Raw genomic sequence first — 12,359 nt, forward strand, 5'->3', positions numbered from 1 at the left:
GCTCATGTGAAGGATGCGCGAGAATGCACTTGTCATGTGTGTATGTCTGAGCCCCTTATGTGCCACCACCGTCACGTACAGTGGCGGGTCATTTTCTATGTACTCCACCAACCTTACTACTACCTCACTTACTGCAAATGTATATGCATATAACCAAATACTGTAGTTGTTAAAACATAGTGTACGAATAAGGTGCTCAGACTGGATATAATCGAGACACATCCAGCAAAGTTGAAATGTATGTTTTAAAGTGATTTGAATACGTATTATAGAGTGCCCAAATGTTTGATGTTTTTACCTAAAGTCGGCAACATACGAGGAAGATACCTTTCTGAAAATATGTGCAAGGCCATTCCCCCTCCGACCCTGCGAAGACTGCCAACCATGAGAGCAGAGGCCCGCGCCGCGCTGCTCCACCTCCCCCAACCAGACTGGAGCCGCTTCAAAGATTTGTAGCCCCCTCTGCAGCACCCAAGGCCACGGCCCGCCACCTGCATTATTTACAGCACAGCAGTAAACCTCCGCCTGAACACACACTTCCAAAGGCGCCCCCTCGTAAACCCCACAACCCACCGGATCATCTTAGACTTATGGCCCTGTGCAATCAGGACACCCAATACTTCGACAACACACAGCGGCACATCCATAACAACTTCTAACAAGACAGAAAGACCTGTACCGCCCGTCCCAGGCCCTGAAGCTTAGCACCTCGACCTATGGCCCCGGTCAACAGGACCCTGGTAACCATGTCCTGACGTATTACCATCAGACCCCTCACAAGGTGCATTCCTCCTGTGTTGCATTAACCTGTAGAATAACCTATTGGAAGATTTACTAAAGAAGATAATATTGCAATGACTGAATGACTGCGGTGTGCATGGCCTAGGGCAAATAAGTCAGGAAAAGACATTCATCTCTGACACTGGCCGCGATGGCACAACAACACCGCCCGGATGAACTCAGCCAACCCGCCAGGCCCAGCCCAACCCACGAGGCTGACCAGTGACGTTTTCCAGCCAAGGCCAACCACCTCGCAGCAGCACCTATAGCTAGTCATCGCCACCCAATCCCATTGAACTTGTGCCCCGTATAGTATGTAGGTTCTTATGACGTTTTTTGTAAATATATACGCCTGTCTTTGCTATTGTCAGACAGAGCGCTCTCGGAGTTTGCAGCGTTCTTTGCATGCCCTATTCTGATTGATAAACTCCCATTTAAGCTCACCCGCACTCTGTCTTGGCTTTATTCCCGATATTGGGAGAGTCCTTCATTGTCTCTCATTGCGGGGAGGATCGTGCTGGCTGGGGGCGCTTGCCTTCACTACACCAGTCAGGAACTCTTCGCCTGTCGATGATCAACCCACCTTCAATGCACTGCTGAAGAAGGCAGCAGCACATTTCGAAATCGAAACTGGAGACGTCACCCCAGACACCGATTTTGTGGAGAGGATTATCAAAGAAAACCCCCCCACTAGCCAGGTTATACCTATCCTCGCCTCAGTTAAGAGACGCATTACACCTTCTCTTTCCACTCCTGCATTGGTGAGAGGCGTCAATCCGAGGATTGAGAAACTGTTCTCTCCCTCTCAATCAGACCCATTATACATTAAGGGTCACTCAATCCCGGACTCCCTGGTCGTGACCAACACTAGAAAAAGGGCAGGAGTCCCACTATCTACTAGCGAGGCGCCCCCAGATAAAGAGGGGAAGAAGCTGTATGCCCTAGCCAAGAGAATCACCACCTCTGCAGCATTCTCTACCAGAATCGCCAATAATAATACCCTATTGGCAAGCTACGCCAATGCTCAATGGGCTAAGCTCAGACAGGACATCGAAGAAGTCCCCGAACCCCTAAGGACTCGTTTACTGGCTACAGTTAACAAGGGCTCTCTGGTCAATCAAAGCATCGTCAAGAATACCCTCGATGCAGCAGAGACGGCTGGCCGCACTTTGGTACAAGGAATTTTACTGAAGCGTCACGTCTGGCTTCGCAATTCCAGATTTAAGGCGGAAACGCAAGCATCCCTTATTAATAAACCCATAGAGGAATCCAACCTCTTTGGGAGAGCAGTGGATGACGCGCTGGAGAACACGAAGAAAGAATTTGATACTATAAAGACCTTAGACCAAATTACTAAGCCCCCTAATAGGCGGGGATTTGGTAATAAGCGCTTTTTTCGTGGACAACGCCAGCAACAAAACCAACAACAACAGTACTCTGCCAGCAACTACCAGAGTAATAGCGGCCAGTACAATCGGAGGGGTCAACGTCGTGGCAAGGGAAGAGGCCGGGGTTCCACCCCCAGAGGCTCCCAAGCCAACACCACCACCAAGTGACGCAAAGATTCGCGTCCCCTCCCATGCAACGCCGGTTGAGGGCCGGTTAACATCCTTTCTTCCAGCATGGGAGGGAATAACATCAGACCGCTGGGTACTTTTCACCGTAGCCCACGGCTACTGTATAGAGTTCAACAGTTCCCCAACATACAGACCCCCGAGGGGAAGCCGCATGACACCAGAACACCTCGCCATCCTTCTCCAAGAAGTGGATCAACTGCTGGAAAAAGGAGCCATAGAGGTCGTGCCTCTATCTCAGGTAATGGATGGTATTTATTCAGTGTACTTCCTTGTACCCAAAAAGGATCTAACCATGCGCCCTGTATTAGATCTGCGCCTAGCGAACAAATTTGTCAAACCCCAGAAGTTTCGTATGGTGACCTTACAGGAAGTAATCCCACTGCTATCACAGGGAGATTACATGACAACACTAGACATGAAAGATGCATACTTTCATATTTTAATGTTGCCAGCACACAGAAAATACCTCAGGTTCATGATAGAGGACCGACACTACCAGTTCAGAGTGCTACCCTTCGGCATAGCATCTGCACCAAGGGTATTCACAAAAGTACTGGCAGTGGCAGCGGCCCACCTGCGCAGGTTATCCATCCCAGTATACCCTTACCTCGACGACTGGCTCATAACGGGATTCTTACGAGACATGCTTCTCAAACACCCAAAAGACTGTAGACCTTTTGTTCCAACTGGGCTTCTCCATCAACGAGAAGAAGTCCAGCTTAGACCCCAGCCAAGTCAAACAATTCTTAGGGGCTCTAATTCGAACAAAGGACGGCCTCGTGTTCCCCTCCAACGAGAGGGTCCAAAACATGCTGTTTCAGATCCCCCAATATGTGGCAGGTCGAGAGGTGACGGTGCGCAAAGCGATGCGGTTGCTAGGTATGATGGCGTCGTGTATTTATTTGGTACCTCACGCGCGCCTGCGCATGCGCCCAATGCAAGAGTGGCTCAACAGCCAGTGGTGTGAGGCCAGCGGACAATGGGACGATCTAGTGGTGGTCTCGCAGGCCTTGGTTCTCTCGCTACGGTGGTGGACAAAGGAAAACCTGATAATAGGGAAACCCTTTGCCACACCCGCGGTGGAGGCCACTCTAACCACGGACGCATCCCTCACAGGATGGGGGGCTCACCTATCCCATCAGACTGCTCACGGAGTCTGGACTCAGAACGTAGCATCCAAGCATATAAACCTTCTGGAGCTACTAGCGGTGTTCAAAGCACTAAAAGCCTTCCAGGAACACCTTCAAGGGAAGACAGTGATGGTCCTTACAGACAGCACCACAGCCATGTACTACATCAACAGGCAGGGGGGAGCCCACTCTCCAGGACTGTCCAAGCTGTCCCAGAATATATGGAAGTGGGCTCTCAAACACAACATGTTCCTACTGTCGCAACACGTACCAGGGGAACTCAATCTGCTAGCAGATGAACTCAGCAGAGACTTCCCCCTGCCCGAAGAGTACGAATGGCAATTGCACGAAGACATCGTCTTAGACGTCTTCACTAAATGGGGATTCCCGGAAATAGACCTGTTCGCAACACTGGAGAACTCACAATGCCAAAGTTATGCCTCCAGGTACCCCCAAAACCAGTCCAAGGGGAACGGTCTGTCGATTCAATGGTCAGGGAAATTTGTTTACGCCTTTCCCCCGACTCCCCTCCTCAACAAGGTGGTGCACAAGATGCACCAGGAACAGGTTACCATGATACTAGTGGCCCCAATGTGGGCCCGGCAGCCATGGTTCGCTCACTTGATGGAGATGTCCCTATCTCCCCCAGTGAGACTTCCCTGCCCGTACAACATGCTGTCACAGGACAAGGGCAGGACACTGCATCCATGCCCTCAGACCATGAATTTAGCAGCCTGGCTCCTGAGATCATAGAATTTGGACATCTACAACTCCCACAGAGATGTATGGACATCCTCAGGGAAGCCAGAAAACCTAATACTCGCCACTGCTATTCTAGCAAGTGGAAAAGATTTGTCATCTGGTGTAGAGGTAAGAGCATCAACCCGGTTGACTGCTCTCCCACGAACATTGTTCTGTACCTGACCCATTTACTGGATTCAGGTCTAGTGTTCAATTCCATTAAAGTCCACCTAGCGGCACTTTCTACATACACCACTTCCCAACTTAAAGTGTCGTGGTGGAAGATACCAGTTATCAAAGCCTTCATGGAGGGGGTAAAGAGAATACACCCTCCGATAGCTAACCCAGCTCCTGGATGGGACTTAAATGTGGTACTTTATAGACTCATGGGCCCTCCCTTTGAACCCATGCACAAAGCAACTCTTAAGGACCTCACTCTTAAGACTGCTTTCCTAATAGCTATCACCTCCATTAGGAGAGTAAATGAACTACAGGCTCTTTCTGTTCTAGACCCCTTTGTAACAGTTCACAAAGATAAGGTGGTTCTACGCACACACCCAAGGTTTGCACCAAAATTCATCTCGAAATTTCATGTAAACCAGTCAATAGAACTACCAACGTTCTTTCAAAACCCTTCCAGCTTGGGAGAAAAAAGCCTGCTACACTAGATGTACGCAGAGCTGTCATGTTCTACATGGAAAGAACCAGACCACAGTTCTTTGTCTCGGTGGCAGCAGGAAGAGAAGGAGATGCAGTCTCAAAGTCCACTATATCTAGATGGATTGTTCAATGCATCACTCTCTGTTACACTCTTGCTAAGAGAGAACTACCCTTCAAGCCAAGAGCACATTCCACTCGAGGCACTGGGGCTTCCATAGCGTTCATTGCAAATGTTTCCCTTGAGTCCATCTGCAAAGCGGCTACCTGGAGTTCTGTGCACACCTTTACAAAACACTACTGTCTAGATGCACACTCTAGATCTGACTCCCAGGTGGGACAGGCAGTATTAAGACATCTTTTCTCTACTGTTCCTTCTCATAACCCACCGCCAACTCCGAGTACTGCTCGCTAGTCTATGCACAGCATGTGATTCTAAGCAGATTAACAAACATCAGAAGACAATGCATTACTTACCATAAAAGCATTTCTGATGGTTGTATCTGCTTAGATTCACATGCGCCCACCCTTCCTCCCCGCTCGGATGGAAGGAACATAGACACCTTCTACATCTCTCTCTTTTCTGTACTGACTCACGTATAGAAGGCTCCCTCAGGGCAGAAAAAATACAAACAGAGGGACCTCGACGCGTGAGGGATTGTGGGTATAACGCACGTCACTATAGGGATAGTGTTACAGACACGCCTTGTCGACTACGAAAAACAAAATGCAATACTCCGCAGTGACCACTGGATGTCGGACCTATGCACAGCATGTGAATCTAAGCAGATACAACCATCAGAAATGCTTTTACGGTAAGTAATGCATTGTCATACGCTTCTCAAGCTATTCCCTCTTCTTGCATATTCGTCTGGTGTACACATCAAGTAGATCCGACCATCTCCATCTAAGTCCACCCATACCTCTCTGTACCATTGCAACTCACTTGGTTCCTTTATCGTTGTATGATGCAAATCATCAACCCTGTCCCCATATTGCCTGTAAATGGCTGTCATCCTGTATTACGGTGTGGTGTATTCCCCTGTTTGTATTTGTGCATCTATCATGGTAGCTATCGTTGTCGGTCGGCCCATTGTTACTATCATCATAGCCGAAGTAGGCATGCTCTTTTCATAGCACCGGAGTCCCAGTTGGCACACACAGAAGAATAGGAGCACAAAGACGATGATGGGGACGAGTATTTTCATTGCCACGTTTATCCATGATGGTATCCAGCCGAACAGATTGTCGAACCATGTGCTTTCCTCTGCGCAATTGTGCACTGCTTTTATCACATGTGAGAGTGTCCCGTTATCAGCATCTTCAGTTGACACGAACGTGCAACACGCCCCCCCCCCCAATTTTTCGGCAAACACCACCGTCCATTGCCGTGAGTAGATCTAGGACATATCTGTTTTGCATGGTCATTAGGCGCAGTGCACGGAGCTCCATTTTTATAACGTTGAACCCTTCTTCAGTGTCGTTAGCCAGTTGGATGAGCTCCCAGTGCACTATCTGCAACCATTTGTCGTTTGTTCGTGCTTGGAGTCCCAGGACAATGAGTGAGGCGAAAAATGTCTCTGCTGATGAAAAGAGCTTGTACTTCTGCGGGATCTCAGCAAGGAGTTTTGATGATTCGGATGAGATATAGTTGGAGGATCTTTTACTTCGTGATAGTTTTTTCTTCAGTTCATATTCTGACAAAAGTTCGTAACCTGGAGCATCTGTTATTATTTCGGGCGCTGTCGATGGTTCAGCTGATTGCCCTGCTGCCGATATGCCAGCCGATTCTCCCGTTGTTCGTTGGATATGGCTTTCTGGTATTTCCATCAGGGCTGTATGGAGGGTGGCTAAGGCACAAGTACCTCTCCATGCTGTTGGGAGGTGTAGATAGGCTTGTTTGCCGCAAATCCAATACATGTCCATTAGTGCAGCGGTGCCTTTCTTCATGTCAGGTATAATTACCGTCTTGTTGCATTTCTTTGTTTCCCCCATGTTCACTCTTCCTTCCCCTTGGAAACACAGTTCATGTGGTACCTCTTTCTGTATTTTGATAGGTTTTTCCAGCGCTGTGACCCACGTTCGCTTTGTGACATGTTGCGACCAGATGGGGGCACATACTTCTTTTATCCATTGGAAGGTGTCATTGGATAGCCCTCAGAGTGCTTCTGCTTTACATTTGATAGTTTCCTCGTGCCATTTTTTTTCTGCATTTCTACATACCTCATTCCTTTGATGACAAGAAATGGCTCCTTAAGGCAAATTACTCCTTGGCGTTTGCTTGTGCATGTTCTCTCATTTTCCAATTTTTCCATTGTGACGGTGTGCGCTTGGAAGGTGCTTTTTATCCTGCACAAAACCAAATGAATCAAACATTGGGCCTCCGACAAGGGTACTTCCTGGGGTACTAACATTTCCGGTGTTCCTTATGCATGCGGGATGAGTGAACAGACGTAACCGCTTTCATTTGTTGCTTGCTTTGCCCTGGCACTCATATCTGAATACCATTTATTTGATTGATCAGGGTGGCGGGGGTCTTCTATTTCATCTAACCCCAGGTCATGATAAATGTCGTATCTTTTCCCTTGCGCCCCACTTTTTCTTCTCCTTCTCCCTCCCTCCTTATTGTTTCTCACTTTTTTGTAATGTATTGGAAACATTCCAGCCCAGGCTGTGTCATTGTTGTTCAATATGGCATGTGTATACTCATCAGTGGTAGCAGTGTGATATGAGGTAGGGTGTATGGTTGTCTGTGCATGCATACTTGTGTTAGTTACATCATTTGGTCAATAATAATCACCATCATATTCATTAAGTGCATAATCATTACTCATATTTATATTTGGAAGTAACAAGGAGACACTTGTTGGGCCTGCGGTGACGTGTTCTGGAGGTTGTATTACATTTGTACCATTAGCATCAATGTCATATGTTTCTTTCCACATTGTCGTTACTCCAGTCCATATCAAGTGTGAGCCTTCTCGTATCAAGTTAGCCCCTCCCCCCCTCCCCCATTGTGCATGTCATTTACCAAAAATAGAAGTGTGTAGTACCAGGCCATAAAAAACATTACTGAAAACAATACTGCGGGCACATTTTAAAATGCATTCAACATTGCTAAATCTATTAGCCCTAATGGCATCCCTATTGCCCTCACATCTGATAAGTGCACGCAATATTTCAATCCCTTGACTTTCGCTGCAGTGGGTGTACTATATATAATCACGTAAGGGCCGTGAAACCTGGGTGAATTCCATATTCTCACAAAACTCCGGACATACATTAGCGGCCCACTTGGGCTGTCTGTGGCTGGTGCGGTAGTATCAGTTGCCACATTTTCAGTAAAAGGTGGTGCTATCTGTCGCACTATGCTGCATACTGCGCGTGTTAACTGGGTCAGGTATTCCTTAAATTCCTCCCCCAGCACTGTGGCAGCCCTGTGTGCGTCTGATGCTCTCCTAATCGGGGAGAGTGGTGTATGTATTCGCCTCCCAGTGACAATTCATGGGGGCTCAGATGATGATCTTTACATGGTTCAGTTCTGAGTTGAAACAGTGCTAGGGGTAAGCAATACACCCAGTTTTTCTTCAGTGTATTACACAATTTTGATAGTTTACTCTTGAGCAATCCATTGATCTTTTCCACCACCCCATTCGCCATCGGATGATCGGATGATGTGTTTCACCCCAAAGAGTGACGTCACTTATTTGAAAAAGTCATTCACAAAGTGTGTGCTGTTGTCTGATTTTATCACATCACATATCCCCCATCGAGAAAAGAGCTCTCGCACCAGGAACTTCTCCGCACACTTCGCATCTGGGTGGGGACACGGACCCGCTTCCACCCACCTGGAAAAGGTGCATACCACTACAATTAAATACCTTGCTCTGTTACATCGCTCCCCCATGTCAGCGTAATCTAAGTGTAGTTCTCTTAATGGTCCTACTGGTCGTAGCATGTGCCACGCAGTGTTCTCAATGTCATTCCTGAATTGTATGTTTGGCATGTTGTGCTTTCTACTACAGATTTTGACAAATGTTCCTGTAAATTGGGCACAAACCAATGTTCCTGGATGTCTGCGGCAATATGTTGTTTTGCTACCTGGGCTGGGAAGTGCAGCTGTTGGAATGCTACCTCTAGCAACTCTACTGGCATTACTACCTTTTCTGTTGTCTCCTGTCTCCAAATTAGGTCTGTGGCTGATTGTTTGCACCCCCGTTTGCTCCACAATTCTTGCTCCTCCTGTGGTGCTCTCCTTTGTAGTTCTATTATCTGCGCTATTGGTGTGTTACTGTACGCCTCTCCCAATGGCTCTGTAATGGCTGATTTTACAACGCATTCGATTGTTGGTGTTGTATTGAAATACGAGGCCTCCTTCGCTGCAGCGTCGGCTGCCGCGTTTCCCAATGAGACCGCGTCTGTGTTGTTGATATGGGCCTGGCATTTCACCACTGCCACTACTGGTTCTGCTAATGCATCTATCAGCTCAGTCAATAGTGCGGCGTGCTGTACTGGTGAGCCATCTGCTCTTCTGAACCCCCTCCTACGCCAGCAGGATAGCCCTGAATGGACTGTGGTTGTCACATATGCTGAGTCTGAGTATATTGTTACTGTGCATCCTCTGGCTGTATGCAGTGCCTCAATCAATGCAGTTAATTCTGCTGCTTGTGCGGAGTAATGGGACGGGAGGCGCTTTTGGACAATTGTTTCATAGCCATCTTCCTCCATGCGTACTACGGCCATCCCTACATGCTTCTCCCCTGTTTCAGGGTTTATCCATGCTGACCCATCTATGAAATATCTCTCCTTCCTTCAGGGCATTTTCGCTCGCTTTCGGAATATCGTCGCCCTCCCCTTCATAGGTGGCACAGTCGTGTTCCTGTTTGTCCTCTGTGGTGCATGGTTCTGTGATAAATGTTGCCGGGTTTACTGTTTTGCACCTGACAACATGCACGTTGGGGCTCGAAATTATTATCTCATACGCTGTTGCTCTCTGGGTTGTTAATGTTGATTTTGACCTCTCAAGAATTGCAAATAATGAGTTTTTCTGCATATAATGTTACCGAGCATCCCATCACTATTGTGGTGCTTTTTTCAATGGTGAAAGCTGCTGCAGCGAGTGACTGTTTGCATGCGGTATCCTTGCATCACTGCAACTAATGTTCCACTGTAATAGGTCAATGGTTTGTGTCCTAATGATGTTTTCTGTGTAAGCACTGCTGTCATCAGTGTTCCATTGCAGTGTGAAAATAAGAAAAATTCCCTCTCATAATCTGAGTTTGCAAGTACTGGAGCATCCGCAATGAGGTCTTTTAATCTAAAGTACTGTGCCATCATGTCATGTGTCCATTTTATTGGGGCCCTATTCTTCTGTACTTCTTTCAATGCTTGTAGCAGTGGGCGTGTGTATGCTGCATAATCAAGGATCCATGCTCGGCAATAATTACATATACTGAGGAATTTTTGCATTTCTTTAACTGTTTTAGGTATGATCATGTTGCGTATAGCAGCTGCCCTGTCTGGGAGTATTTGTTTCCCGTCTTTTGATATTAGCTGTCCAAGGTATACAACGTCAGCCAAGCAGTATTAACATTTTCCTTTGTCCACTTTATACCCATTTGCAGCCAACACGTTTAATAGTGTTCTGGAGTCTTCTCTGCACTTTTCTTCTGTGGGGCTGCAGACGAGTAAATCGTCTACGTATTGTATAATGGTGCTCTCTACATCTATGTTTCCAATATCTTCACGCAATAATCTGTTGAAAATGCTGGGGCTTTCGCAATACCCCTGTGGGAGTCTGCGATGTTCATACCTGTTGTTTCCTAATGTGAATGCTGTCAGGTACTGTGAGCCTGGGTCGAGTGGTATGGAGAAGGTGTTCTTCAAATCCACCACAGTAAAGCATGTGGATTCTTTGGGTATGCTGCACAGTATTGATGCCGGGTTAGGCACTAATGGGAACTCTTTTTGGATGACGTCATTGAGTGGGCGGAGATCTTGGATCATCCTCCACGCCCCTCCTTTTGCTTTTTTGATCGGGAAGGTAGCCGTGTTACAGGGGGACTTTGACGGTACTATAATACCTTGTTTTAGTAGTGCATTTATTGTTTCCCTAATTCCTTCCTCTGCTTCCCTGGATATGGGATATTGTTTCACTCGTGGCGGTATGGTACCTGGTTTTAGTTTTATCTTTATTGGTGTCACCTCATGGAGTAATCCTACATCGTGGGGGCCTGTAGTCCAAATTTCAGGTGCCACCTTTGCCATGTCTTCAAATATTGTCGGCGGAGCATTAATGCTGGCCATAAGTGGGTTGTGTACCTCTCTGTACTGAATCATGTCACATGGTATGCTTATTTCCATTATTAGCTCTCCGTCATCTTCGTTGTCAGTGAATAATTCCTCATCAGTTATGTCTCCTAGCATTATGTTGGGGTCTATACATAACACAGTTCTCCACTCACACCCATGCGCGTCCAGTCCTATGACCACAATGCATTTGCTTGGTACTTGAACTGCCTCGATGTCTATGGACATGATTGTGCCTGGCACAACATCTGTGTGTGCAATTGGACGGAATATGAAATATGATGGTGTTCTCCATTCCTTTTTCGTTATCTCTGGTGCCACACGAGCTAATACTTTGATGCCATAAATAAACATGTCTATGTCAATGGGTATCCCTCGCACCACAACTTCATTCATCACTCTATTAATCAATCAACATCGCTCGTACTGGGCATACTGCTGGGGTGGAGCACCCTATTCCCTGCTCAGTAAACGAAATGGTCATGTTCAATTTGCTTAGCAAATCTCTGCCCAGTAAATTGATTGGCGCGTCTTCGTGGTACAGTAAGGGTGCGCGCACAGTTTCCCCCCCCACTGTTATATCAAGATCTTTAGTGTAAGGAACTTTTATAATAGCCCCAGAGAACCCCTGCGTTTCCAAATTCCTGCCTGAGAGCGTAAACCGCCCTTCCATAAGACATGATTTTTCTGCTCCTGAGTCTACCATGAAGATAAACTGCTTGTTTCCTATCTCGGCCCCCACTAGTGGTTCCTCTTCTTTACGTAGGGTGGTGGATAGGACTGGACACGCAAGTGTTCCCTGTGGGCTGTCCTAGTCTGCATACCTTTCTTGCCCTGGTACTGAAAAGACATTGTCTCCGACCACTGTCACGCCGCGAAATGGTGCAGGTGCGCCATTTGCAGCCGTTGTGAAACAGTTACTATTTGCATTGCCTACAGCATTTTGTCTTGCCATGGGTTGCTGTGCGCTGCGCTGTGATGTGGTTGTGGGGGTGGCTGTCTTTGCTGCATTTGGGGTTCATTATAGCACCGGTCTTGTTGTCTTCCCCCTCCCATTGGTAACCCATAGGGGCTACCTGGGTGTGGGCATCCCCATCCTTGTTCATTTTCGATGGGCTGCTGCCCTTGGAAATACCCTGAAGGCCGCATTCTGCAATCCCTCGAA

The sequence above is a fragment of the Ambystoma mexicanum genome, chromosome 5q, assembly GCF_040938575.1.
Source record: "Ambystoma mexicanum isolate Mex_15411 chromosome 5q, UKY_AmexF1_1, whole genome shotgun sequence".
NCBI classification, from domain to species: domain Eukaryota; kingdom Metazoa; phylum Chordata; class Amphibia; order Caudata; family Ambystomatidae; genus Ambystoma; species Ambystoma mexicanum.